Source organism: Candoia aspera, chromosome 2, assembly GCF_035149785.1.
Source record: "Candoia aspera isolate rCanAsp1 chromosome 2, rCanAsp1.hap2, whole genome shotgun sequence".
Taxonomy (NCBI): Eukaryota; Metazoa; Chordata; class Lepidosauria; order Squamata; family Boidae; genus Candoia; species Candoia aspera.
This window is the reverse complement of record NC_086154.1, coordinates 113685508-113697917: the sequence shown is the minus strand read 5'-3', so window position 1 is coordinate 113697917 and position 12410 is coordinate 113685508. Positions and strand designations below refer to the sequence as shown.

The 12410-nt window shown below is 43.5% G+C and overlaps 1 protein-coding gene across 2 annotated transcripts in view; it reads left to right on the top strand.

Annotated features, from left to right (window-relative positions):
• Window positions 1-12410, top strand: part of GCGR (glucagon receptor) — a 39735-nt gene that overhangs the window by 14285 nt on the left and 13040 nt on the right. The gene's annotated exons all lie outside the window — the stretch shown is intronic.

The following is a 12410-nucleotide window of genomic DNA, read 5'->3' as shown; positions in this document are numbered from 1 at the left end:
TAGTTGATTTGTCAGTAGCTGTTCCAATTTTAAAGTACTGTTTTCTGTCTTCCCCCAACATAAGTCTTGGCATACACCTGATCTATGACAGATCATTCATGATCTCACCGATGAGAAATGAGAGGCTAGCATATGCTACGCTCCTCTTGGCTGGTTGAGGCTGCTGCGGGTGCATCCCTGCCTCCCCCATCCCACCCCTTTACCTCCCCCCCACCCATCATTTAATTACAACCCTCGATGGCTCTTTCGGCTTGGCTGCAGAAAAACAAGAGACCTGGTTTCAGGGGAGGAAGCTGCCTGTGCAGTGCCTGACTTGTGCTCGCCAAATGCTGGTCAGGGCTCCTTATGAACTTGTGTACAAACCTTCTGGGAGGCCACGGAACCTTAACACACATTTAATGGTATTGGCTGTCAGAGGAAGGGAGAGGGTTGCTGTCTATTTAGGTTGGAGAAAAGAAGTATTGCTGGTTCAGTCCCAAATGAGTGTATTAAAGGTTTTCTACCGCTTCTGCTGAAAAGTAGTTTTGCACAGCCATGCTTATTATGTACTGTTTTTATTACCTTGGGAAGGAGGCAGCGTCAACCATTTTGCATACTCCGCGAGGGACTTCCAGGTGCTACCCACTGTAGCCACTCACTATAGACTGCCATTCCCTTGCAGAACTTACCGATATTGGATATTTGGGAGCTGGGGTGAAATTAGCAAGAATCTCTTCCATTTTCCTCTTTTTGCGCAAGGGATAGGAAGATTGTTAAACCTGCCTACCAGGCTCCTGGAAGACTGGTAAACCTCTGTCCAGAAATAGCCCAGCTGATAAGTCAGTGGAGTGGAGGATCGCCCAGGATGAAACAGGAGGGAGCTTTCTCAATATGCTATGGGAGCTCTCTCCTGCTTAACCCTGCACCTCTCCTTCACAGACCTGTCAGCTGGACTATTTTGGTCTTCCAGAAGACCAATAGACCTCTGTTCAGAAGTGACCCAAGTGACAGGTTCTCAGTGCAGAGCATCTGCACTTTCACTTGGGCAACCTGAAAGGTGGATAAAGCCTCCTTCCCAGTCACTCGCCCACCTTCTTCCAAGCCCGCCCTGCTAAAAATGAAGGGGAGTGACTATTGGTGTTTTTTCCTGCCAATTGCTGATGCTGGATGGGAGAGGGAACAAACTCAGGGGAAACTAGTAAATAGCTGCCCTTAAAGTATCCCACAGTGAAGCTCTCTTAGAGGGCCTCTTGCAGGCCTCATTTCTGAGGCAGATTAGAGCTCACCCATAAGGGCAGTTCAAATTATGCCAAAATATGTTCCTGCCAGTTCAAGGACTGAAGGACCCTCTGTTTCTTTGCATGACGGACAGTTGCAAATAGGACTAATTCCTTGCCACTTTGGTATTGTCTCTCCTATCACCACATGCCTAATCAATTGAGCTGAAAGTATACAAAAAATTTTCATGTTTTCACTGAGAGTACTAAGCCACATTACCAACTGTTAACGTAGTACAGGATAAAATTTTGCATTAAATATATTAAGACATCATATCAGAACTCTTTGCAAGAATTCTACTACTTTATGGGTTAATTAGTATAATATTTAATGATTGTGTAATGACAGGACCATAGACCAGATTCCCCTCCCTCATAGTTAATAGTTTATCTATATTTGCAGACATTTTTCTGCTGAGAATGGCCCACTTAGCAGCATGCAATATAAGAAAACATAATAAAATAAAGAAAAATTAAAATAATAAAATTAAGAAACAGGATACAAAATCTAAGCAGCAGCAAAAAATGAAAAATCCAGGGATACAACTAACTGTGTGTGTGTGTGTGAGTGTGTGCGCCTTCGAGTCAGTGTTAACTCCTGGAGACTGCCTGGAGTAGTCCCTGCAGTTTTCTTGGCAAGGTTTTTCAGCAGTGGTTTGTCATTGCCTCCTTCCTAGGGCTAAGGGAAGGTGACTGGCCCAAGGTCACCCAGCTGGCTTCGTGCCTAAGGCGGGACTAGAAGTCACGGTCTCCTGGCTTCTAGCCTGGTGACTTAACCACTACACCAACCTGGCTCTACGACTAACATTAAAGTAGTATAATGGGAAAGGGGGCAGAAAAATTATGTCCAAGCCCAAAGTACAACAAACAATACAGTTTTGATTGATTCTCAAAATGTTAAATGGGTCTACTGTGGAGAGGGAATCTGGGCCTAGCAAGGAAAAAATGGATTTGCTGGACCAACCATCCAGTTGACACACAGCAAGGACTCCACTGGTGATATCGGATGGACAGCGTAATATGGAAGAAGGCAGTCCTTTAATGCCTGGTTGCCAAAACACTGAAGCCAGCTTTTTCCAGCCTGATGCTCATATGTTGGGAATCCTGGCAATTGTAGTCCTAGCCTTCATGGCATCATGTTGGGGAAAGGTTGGGAAATAGAGGGCTTTCAGGACAACAACCTCCACCTTGAGTCAGATACTGAAACCAGCTGCACCAGTGATTAATAATGGAATCAGATACTCAAAAGAGGGCTTAGTTTAACAACCAAATTCTCTGTATTCACAGTGTTGCAGCAGTCACTGCTCTTGAGCATTTTGCAGATGTAGCCCCACATGAAGTGTGTTGCAATAGTTCAAACTGAATGTGATTATATCTTGTACTCCCCATCATTTTTGTTGATGACTTGGAAAAGAAGTTGGAGGAAATGCTTAATGATATCATAAATTACACAAAATTGAGTGGGATATTGTAGAGGGCATCGGGAACGGCCTTGAAGGGCAGCAGGAAGAGCCGCTACCAAGGCAATGATCAGACGAGCGCAGCCTGAGCCCATTCCAAGGGATGTCTCAGACAGGCCCCTCCCTAGTTCACATGAAGATAAAGTGAGGAAGCACGTTCAGACTTGCAAGATTCTGTCACTGTAGCTGTTACAGTAAAAGTAGCCCTGACCGACATATATGGCATTGGTTTCTTACTCTGGTCTACCGTATAGGACTGGCGGATACTCAGTACCCAGGAAGATACAAGGAGAGGGGGGAAATTCCAAACAATCTTGATAGTTTAGAGAAATGGACTGATAATAAATAACATACCAAATGCATGGGGATAGAATGGGGGAATATGAGTTAATAGTGTAATTGGAGTATCTGCGGGGTACGATCGAAAAGGTTAGGCTGGCAGCCACAATGATACAATCAAAGCTCTGTCTGGTTTTTATAAGTGTGGTACAGTATATGCGCACACATAAAAACAGGTGGAACTTTGATTGCACCTTTGCAGCCAGCATCTTGACTTTTTTGATACCCTTTAATGTGAACTGGCTGCAACAAAGGCAAAGGCAATTTTAGGCTGCATCAATATTTTCCATATCGCAGGAAGTAATAGTTCCATTTAGTTCTGCATTGGTCAGACTCCACTTTGTGTTCAGTTCAGAACAACACCATTCAAGAAGGATTTAGACAAACTGGAGAGATTTCGAATAGAACAGTGAGTATGATCACGGAAATGCACTGCCTTAGGAGAGACTGAAGGAAGAGGGTATGTTTAATCTTGAGAGGAATGCTAGGGATGGGGGTGGAAAAGGTAGCTACGCCTAGTTAATATGTTGACTGCTGAAATCCAGGTGACCACTGGATGGCAACGGAGTAAGAATTATATATGTGCATTTGCTGTCATTTATTGATTGTCTGCATAAGGTAGCCCAACTGTTAGCACTCTTCACATACCTAAAGGATGTCATAAAGAAAAAAGTTGAGACCTATTTAAGGCACAAACTAATGCATTTACATTACAGGCAGACAGATCCTCTTAAGGGGAAAAAGTTCCCAGTAACAGGACTTGAACAGTAGAACCAGTTACCCACAGAGGTTGTGGGCACTCATTTGCTGGATGTGTTCAAACAGAGACTAGCCAGCCATCTGTCAGGGATGCTGTAATTTGGATTCCTGCGCTCAGCAGGGGGTTGGACTTGATGGCCTAAATGGCCTCTTCCATAATTCTGTGATTCTGAATTTGCCACAACAGAAGCTTTCATGAACTAGTGTTCACTTCATCAAATGAAACTGGGGAAGTGGACTCTCATCCATGAAACATTATGCCTTAAATATGTTAGTCTACAAGGGGTCATAAGACTTCTTTTTGTCATTGTTTGCTGCAACAGACCAACAGAGCTATCTATAATTCTCTGGATATGTTCAAACAGAGGCAAGAGAACCATCTGTCAGGGATGCTCTAATCTGGATTTCTGATGGAGTACGGGACTGTACTTGTTGGCCAAAATTATTCTATGGGGAGCAGTAACCAGATTTGTTAGTCTCTAGCAGTCTTTCCTGGAAAATTATACTGGATAACTTGAGATCTTACATGAAGTTTCCTGTCTTAAGATATTGCATTTAGGCAGGAATGTACCGGTGATTCTCAAATATTGGTAACTTCAGCATAAGCTTATATAGAACCTAGTCTGAAAGGAGGAAATCTATTAGGAATTGTTGGCTATTATTGTGCTCTCATTTAAATTATTCTCTCACTGCCATTAAAGATTCTTCTGGAATACAAAAGTTATGCTGCATTCCTGCAATTTACAGAATATTAAAAGCAGTTGATGGAAGGAAAAGGCCTAATTTAAAATTTTAAGAGCTTAAGATTCAGGGAGAAAAAATAAAATCCGATAATTGGCTAATTTGCTGAAGCAAATACATAGAAAAGATGGAAACAGATGGAAAGAAAGCCTTTCTATTACATGTTGTTGATTGTTTCGCAGGTGGATACATTATGATAATGAAACATTATGATGCGCTAAAGAATTTAAGTGGCTTTAATTTGTTAAATGTTCTGCTTATTAAGGATGAAATTGGGATGCTCGTCTAGTGTAGTTCAATTTACTGAGAATCTGTATTTACTGGAAGTTTCCAGCCTTTATGGAGTGATGCATTTTTTTTCTCCTTGGGGTTTCTTTCCTACTTTAATTGATAAGCAAAAAGTAATTGTAGTCTTACAACTGTATCTTACAATCTTGCAAGATAGGTTAAGCTGAGATATCATGACTTTCCCTTTCCTAACCCACTGAGCTTTTGTCATGTGTCAGTAAATTTGGGTGCCATAGAGAATCAGTCTTATGGAGTCCTTGGTGTTCTCTGATTTTGATTGTTTGCTTGCAGATGTTTCATTACCCAACTACGTAACATCATCAGTGCTCCTGAGTGTGGGGTTTGTTCTCTGTTTATTATACAGTAGCTTGTCCTGCCGGTGTTGGTGGGGGTGTGGTTTTCTCCTTGGCAGTTCCTTGATTGGGGTATTGTTTTCTGCTTGATTGCTTGCCTGGTGTTAATCCCTGCTTATTTGGATGTTGGCTGCTGGAGAGGATGTGTTCTGGTCTTTTTGTTTCCTTCCTAGCTTTTTTATGGTCTCTTCTGAATGGCGTGTAAATGTGGTTTATCTCTATGTGTCTATTGACGGCTGACTTGTCTGAGTGCCAAGCTTCCAGGAATTTCTGTCATGAGCACTGATGGTGAGCAGGAGGGGGCCCCTATCCAGGGGGGAAAACACATGCGTAGTAGAGAGAATTTGAGCTGCCATTCAAAGAGACACAGAACAGACCCGCCTTGACTTTTGGGGTTTATCTGTCTGGGTTTTCTCACGCTTCTTCAGTTTGGTAGGATTTTCTGTCTACTGTAGCAGTAATGAAACACTAGAGACTTATTCCTCATCTTGGCATGGTTCCTGCTTGTCAGGACAATTTCCTAGTGTTTTTTGGATTTAGCTTAGTCTTGGATATTCAGTTTCCCAGTTGAAAGTATGGTTGAGTCTGTCCATGTGTTGTGAGATTAAGGAGTTTTCATCGTGTCTTCTGACTGGTAGTTGGTGTCCATGGATGTGCTCTGCTAGTCTTCTGCCCGTCTGTCCTACATAGTGGCTGTTACAGTCCTTGCAGTGTATATTGTAGATGACTCCTGTTTTTTCTTCTTGGGCTGCTGGGTCTTTTGGGTTACTTAAGAAGTTTTGGAGGGCTTTAGTTGGTTTGTGTGCTACAATGATGCTGTGTGGTTGTAATAGTCTGTTGGTTGTTTCTGAGATGTTTCTGATGCATGGTAGTGATATCTTTTTCATAGCTTGTGTTGGTTGTGCTGGAGTGGGTTGAGTGGCGAGGCACTTTTTGATGAAGTTGCGTGGGTATCCATTTTGCTGGAAGATGCTGTATAGGTGGTCTGTTTCCTTTTTCTGGTGTTCTGGGTTGCTGCAGTGCGTTTGTACTCATCTGAATAATGTTCTTATGCAGCTCCTCTTGTGGGAGGTTGGGCTGTTACTTTGATAATGGAGCACTTGGTTAGTATGGGTTGTTTTTTGATAGACAACACACACTAACAAAAAAAAGACACCATTCAAGAGACAATAAAAAAGCTAAGAAGGAAACAAAAAGACCAGAACACATCCTTTCCAGAAGCCAATACCCAGATAAGCAGGGATTAACACCAGACAAACAAGCAGAAAACAATACCCCAATCAAGGAACTGCCAAGGATAAAAACCAACACTGGCAGGGCAAGCTACCATATATAAACAGGGAACAAACGCCACACTCACCAACACTGAACATGTTGCCTAATCAGGCTATGAAATGTCTGCAAGAAAACAACCAAGCTCAGAGAGCACCAAGGACTCCACAGTTCAACCCTGAACTACAGATATTCTCTTCTATTGGGAGAATCAGTCCTGTCTCCTAGTGTGTGCAGCCATATGCCACGTTTTTGCTGAAGTACAGTGATTTTCTTTATCTTTACAAAGTAAGGCTTGCTCTGTTCACAGGAAGAATTTGCCATGCTGTGGCTCCAAAAAAGCACTTTCCTGCCAGGGGTCAAGGCCATTAGCCTGCATGACAGTGTCATTAGTTATTAGAGCATGTTCACCAAGCATGGAGAAGAGAGACCACTCCAGCAGGGAGAACACATTTCCAGTTATTGTGATTGAGCTGAGCACAGTCAACTGTGCATCTTTTTTTCCCTCTTCTCAAGGCAGACTCTGAAAACCATTAGGAGGGCCTGAACAGTAATGCAGCTTGAGTTAGGCTGTTTGGATGTGTCTGGTACAAAGACATTGGCTTCTGAACTGAGCTGGAGCAGGAAGAGGTCCTTTCTGTGCAGGGACTGGGCCAGGAAAGTAACATGTCCAGCTGGGCTAAGGGATATTAGGGAGGACAAACTGAACTGTTTCTAGGAAGGACTGATTCAGAACAGAGGTTTTCTTTTGGTCTGCTGGAAGAATCTGCAGCTCCCAGAATAGCGTGTGACTGAACAAGTGTTACACTGCTTCCTTGGAGAAAGGGAGGGTGCTTTTCTGCCAGCAGTACAATAAAAAAATAATCTCTTCCAAGTGGAAAGGTAAATAGCTGATGAAGAATAAATTGTGTCCTCCCAATAAAGTGCGTCCTCCCAATACATACACATACCAATATCTTTGTGAACTCCAGAAATCTAGGAGGTCTTGGATTTTCCTGGGTGTGCAATGAGATCATATGCAGAGGTTGCCAGATCCAGCTGAAAAAGAACTTCTTCCTTCCCAGCTTCTTCCTTCCCAGAGGTACCAAAGGGACAGATTCCAGTAGCAAAGGAGATGGCTCTTTTTATCAGGTGGGGAAGCTTGCCCATGGAGATCACTGTCCAAGGAACCTGACCCTAGGTGAGCAGAGGCTGCGTGGGGTCTTTCCAATTAAGTTCAAAGGTTCACTGGGACACACTTATTTACCTGCCCTATTTTAATATGGAGAAAGCTCAGCCCAACAGCATGGCCAGCTTCAGATGCTGCTGGCTTCCTCCAGCCTCTGATTAATGAGCTCCCTAGCTGCTCGGAGGAAACATGATTTTCCCAAGGATAAAAATAACTGAATGGGAAGGCAGGATAATCCTGGGAGTAGGATAGAACTAGGGGTGGGTGGCCACTTTTGCCATGATTTTACAGGATATTTTTAAAATATAGTGTAAGGAAAAAGAGCTGGATGCAAGCACCCAATCCTTATCAGCAAGTCTCTGTTTCTGCCTTTCATGTGTTGTGTCAAGATGTAGAGTATCAAATCAGGGAGTCAAAGGCTGTATTTCCAGGGTTGAGCCAAGCAGGGCAGACTTCATCTAGAACAGGCACTGACAGTACCTTTGGAAACTCAGTAATGGGCATATCAAAATGTCAGGGCTTATTTTAGGCCAAGAAATGCTATTTCTTCTGGTTTTAATGCATCATTTTTTTCTGGTAAAATGATAGTCATCTTTTTTTCTGATGCTTCCAGCTAAGAAAAACAATTATTTTGTGACCTTTGTTGTCCTAATAAATGTGGGACCCTAACAAATAAGGATTTTGCAACTCCTTCATTTGCTATCTCTGTCTTAGCAGAAATACCATGCAGAGATCTTCTGCACATCATGTAGCCTGTGAAGGAGGGCTGATTACTTACAAAACACCTACAGTGTCATACATGTTCCCCTGCAGCTCATCTGAGAAAGCTTCTTTCTTGAAGATACGAAAATTACAAACAGCTTGATCAAAATCACAAGTTGGGTGGTCCAGTTGGAGTCTGATGCAGTGATAGGAGGTTTAATCTCTTTCGTCCTGACTGAATGTGACTTCATCCTCCACACTGCAGAAAAAGGAATAGCAAGGACGGAGCAATTTTATTCAGGGAAAAAAAGTCATGCAAAAAGATTAGGAAAAATTAAGCTAATAATACCAAACATTAAAGTCTGTCTACCTTCCACCTGTGGATCTATTTATCTCTCTTTAAAAAAAAAAAATTCCACAGCACCCTTACCTTAATCCTTAAGTAACACTTTTCACAGCTCTTTAAATAATCATTTCACTTATCTACAACAAATCTGATGTTTAGTGGCATTATTATATTCTTTATATAACACATTCCTTTATGCATTCATATTATTACAGGTCTCTACTACATTCCTAAAAAGTTAAATGGTTTTTTACTGTTATTCTTGCACAACAGTGTTTGTGTAGTTGTACAAACTGTTACCCAGTTGAAGTGGAGTTTCCTTATTCCTGTTAAAACGGGGCAGGAGGCACTTGTGAGCAGTTATGAAACCCTCCAAAGTAGAGAGGTGGCCAATAGGAACATAACAGAGTGCCATATCTCAGTTTTCTCTGTCTCAAATTGCTCCCTCCCGTAATTGCCTTTCCCTGGGAAAAACAACCAATTTTGCTATGCATTTTTCCACACATAATGTGGAAAGCCCTTGATTTAAATCTCATCTCGGGATAAGACTGGGCTAATGTACTGAACGTGGAAAAGATTTTTGGGATGTTGTATATGCAGTGTTCTGCATTTTCAACAAACAGTTCGCGGTAAACATTAAATAGAACTATTTTTAGTTACTAAAACCAACAACTAATTCACCCTTTGTCTCTCTCCTTTATGCATGAGTCTAAAATCAGCACAGCTATTTTTTTTTTTACATGATTGTATCTTCCTTTGACACTAGTTACAAAAGTGGATCATAATGAATAATATCATTATCAAAATCAAATCAAATCAAACTTTATTATGTTCATAAACCAGCGTAAGGAATGGGAAGGTAATACAATTAATAAAAGAGAATGTAAGAGTATAAAGGCTATAAAAAGTATGGGAGGCATGAAAGATTACATAAAAACAAAATAAACTAAAGTTAATAAGCTGCTAGGCTATAAAATGTTCCATGGTGGCAGACTTGGGGCCCGCTGAGACTAAGCTGTAAAAGGTTGGGTGCTAATTATGAGCCAGAAGTCATTATCTGGTGAAGGGTGAGCTCTGGCAACACAGCATGTTGTGCTTGGGTTGATGTCTGAAAGCAGCAGGCAGATCATCCATAAAATATTGCATATCAAGCCAAAGCACACTAGAATTAAAAGCAGGAGAGAACACAGACTGCAAAAAATCCCTGTAGAACGTGCTTGTCATCGAAGAGGAAATTCTGTGCTTGTGGTGCAACTGCTAAGAAGTCTCTGGCACCTCCCAATCAAATACAGAATGGCCGTGGAGCAGGGCCTCAAGTTTTAACTCACTTTGGGCTTTAGCTTAGAGGCAAAGGCAAGATACGCAATGTGTCTAGGAGAATTTTTAAAAATGGTAAAATCAGTAGCGTTCATTCTTGAGAGAGACCATGCAACTAGATATAGGCAGTATTGTATTACAGGCTCAGATGACTTCATCCTTTGGAAGTTGGATTGCAGAACGTTTTTATGGCAGGAGAGCCAGGTATTTACACGGTGAACTCTCCGTGCCAGGTTCTTGAGTTAGACTTTCTATGCCAACGGTCTTTTTAAGACATACCGTACTCGCATCATCATTCTCATTTCTTCCAAGAACCTCCCCATCCTGAAAAATCTGTCTTCATCCGTTGCCATTTAATCGTAACAGGCCTAGTTATTTCTATACTGATTGAGGGATTGCCAACTGCTCTGGATTTACCCTGGCCTGTATCAGTGGGTGCTGCATTTGCGCTGGGTTCCCATTACTATGACCCACCTCATGGATTGTGATCAGTAGGTAGTCTACAAATGCCTTAAACAAATTAATCTACTGGATGGGTGTGATGTTTACATTTGCTCTGAAGGGGTAGGAGCCAAGAATTAGCCCCAGGAGCTCCTATCCTTACGAAGCCTGAACTGTCTACTCTGGATTAGGCATATCCTCACAGCCCACTAGTTTGGGAAAGCTGCAGTGGCTTTCCAGCAAAAGAGGATCTTCTGTGTGCCCCTGGCTTTCGGGTTGTCCTTTTCTGCTGCTCAGGGGATTCTGAAGAATGGGAAGTTCTGGTGTCTTGTGGGAGGTTGCTCCCTCCAAGGTGCCATGGTTAAACTCCAGCATTCCAAGCCAAGGGCTTTTTGCTTCATGGGGCAGCTGAAACAGCACCCTCCTAATCCCAGCAGAGCTCCGGCAATATCTGGTGCCAACGGCTTGGCCCGTAGTTGCAAGGCACCCAGGAAAGAATAGCTTGTTTGTCAGGAGCACTGCAGCCCCATTCAGGAGCCCTTTAACCAGATTAGAGAAGGATTGAAGGCATTAGTTTATGGGGCCTTGGAGTTTATTCTGGATGAACCTCAAGCATTCAGGGCATTGCCCAACTGCCCATGGGAACCCAACACAGCTTTCCTGCCAGAAGTCTGTCTCTGGGTATGTGGGGGATTTTGCCAGCCATAGGAGGGGGGCTCTGGAGTTAGGAGGCAACAAGGCCTGAGGAGCCAGGGGATCCCTGGTGGGTGTTAATGATTAACTGCCTTTTTAGTCTTAACTGGACTATGCCAGGAGCTGTAAACAAGCCAGAGTCGGTGCTGGCACATTCTCCCTTGTCCCTCCCTGATGCAGTGTTTTCCTGGACAGGGACTGGGGGGAAGGGGAGTGGGGGAGGAGGCCCTGGCTGAATCAGGAGGAAAGGGTTGCTGCTGGCCTGAATGCCGGCCATGTCAGTGAGAAGGAATCCAAAGAACAGTGTCCATGAGACGATCAGGACTGAAAGGCATCCAGTCCCAAGTGCTCAGCAAACTTCACCCCACCGTCCCAGTAGCCCAAGAAACATAACCTTCCCTGCTTCCCCATGCACACTGCTGCTTTTGACCTCCCTAACATGCACGCACACACAGGGGTTTTTGGCCCTGGGTAGCATCCTGTCACTGCTAGTGTACCCCAGAGACTGCACAGCTGCACTGTCCTCTGCTGGTTCCCCCAAGCAGCACAACTTCTGTATCCCTCACAGAACTTACTTTTCTAATCCCCAGACATTTTTCAAATCCCCAGACGTAACATCTCTGATGTATTTTATTTTCTCTGCCCTCCGTCTACATGCACCTAATCCAAAATACACACATCATACAACTACCTTCCGATCCAGAGCATTCATTGCTATTCTTCCACCCCCTGGCAAGGGGAGCATGCCAATCAGTACTGTGGCCAATCAATACTGTGCCTTTCCAGGAAAATGAGGTGGCCTTCCTAGCTCCAGGATGTGCTTTGTCATGGGGTCGGTTGTTGAGGTCCTCTGTAAAGAAGGCTTCAAGCTTCCTTTCTTATATGTACTCTTGCACTTGGCTGCATATTATTCTCTGGCAACCGTGAGCTGGCCTGTGAGGGAGGTGTGGATGTCTTTGCAGGGCAAGACCACACTGGGGTTTTGAGGAGATGAGACAAGAAAGTCCCTGTGTTGCCTTGTAGTGCTCACGTCTCTCTAAGCACTCAGCATGGAACCAAATCCAGCCCAGAAATAACTCCCCTTCCCCCATGGGCTCCAATTACGATGGATGGCATCTGAAGCAGCCCCCTAAGTTGGGCGTCCTCCACTCCCTCTGGCTCCAGTGAGGGAGCCCCCAGCACCAACCAGAGAGAGTCAAAACACTAGCAAGTCCTTAACACCTGACTGGGAGGAGGCTGCAGCAGCCATTTTCATTCCTGACAGGTCCCTTTCAG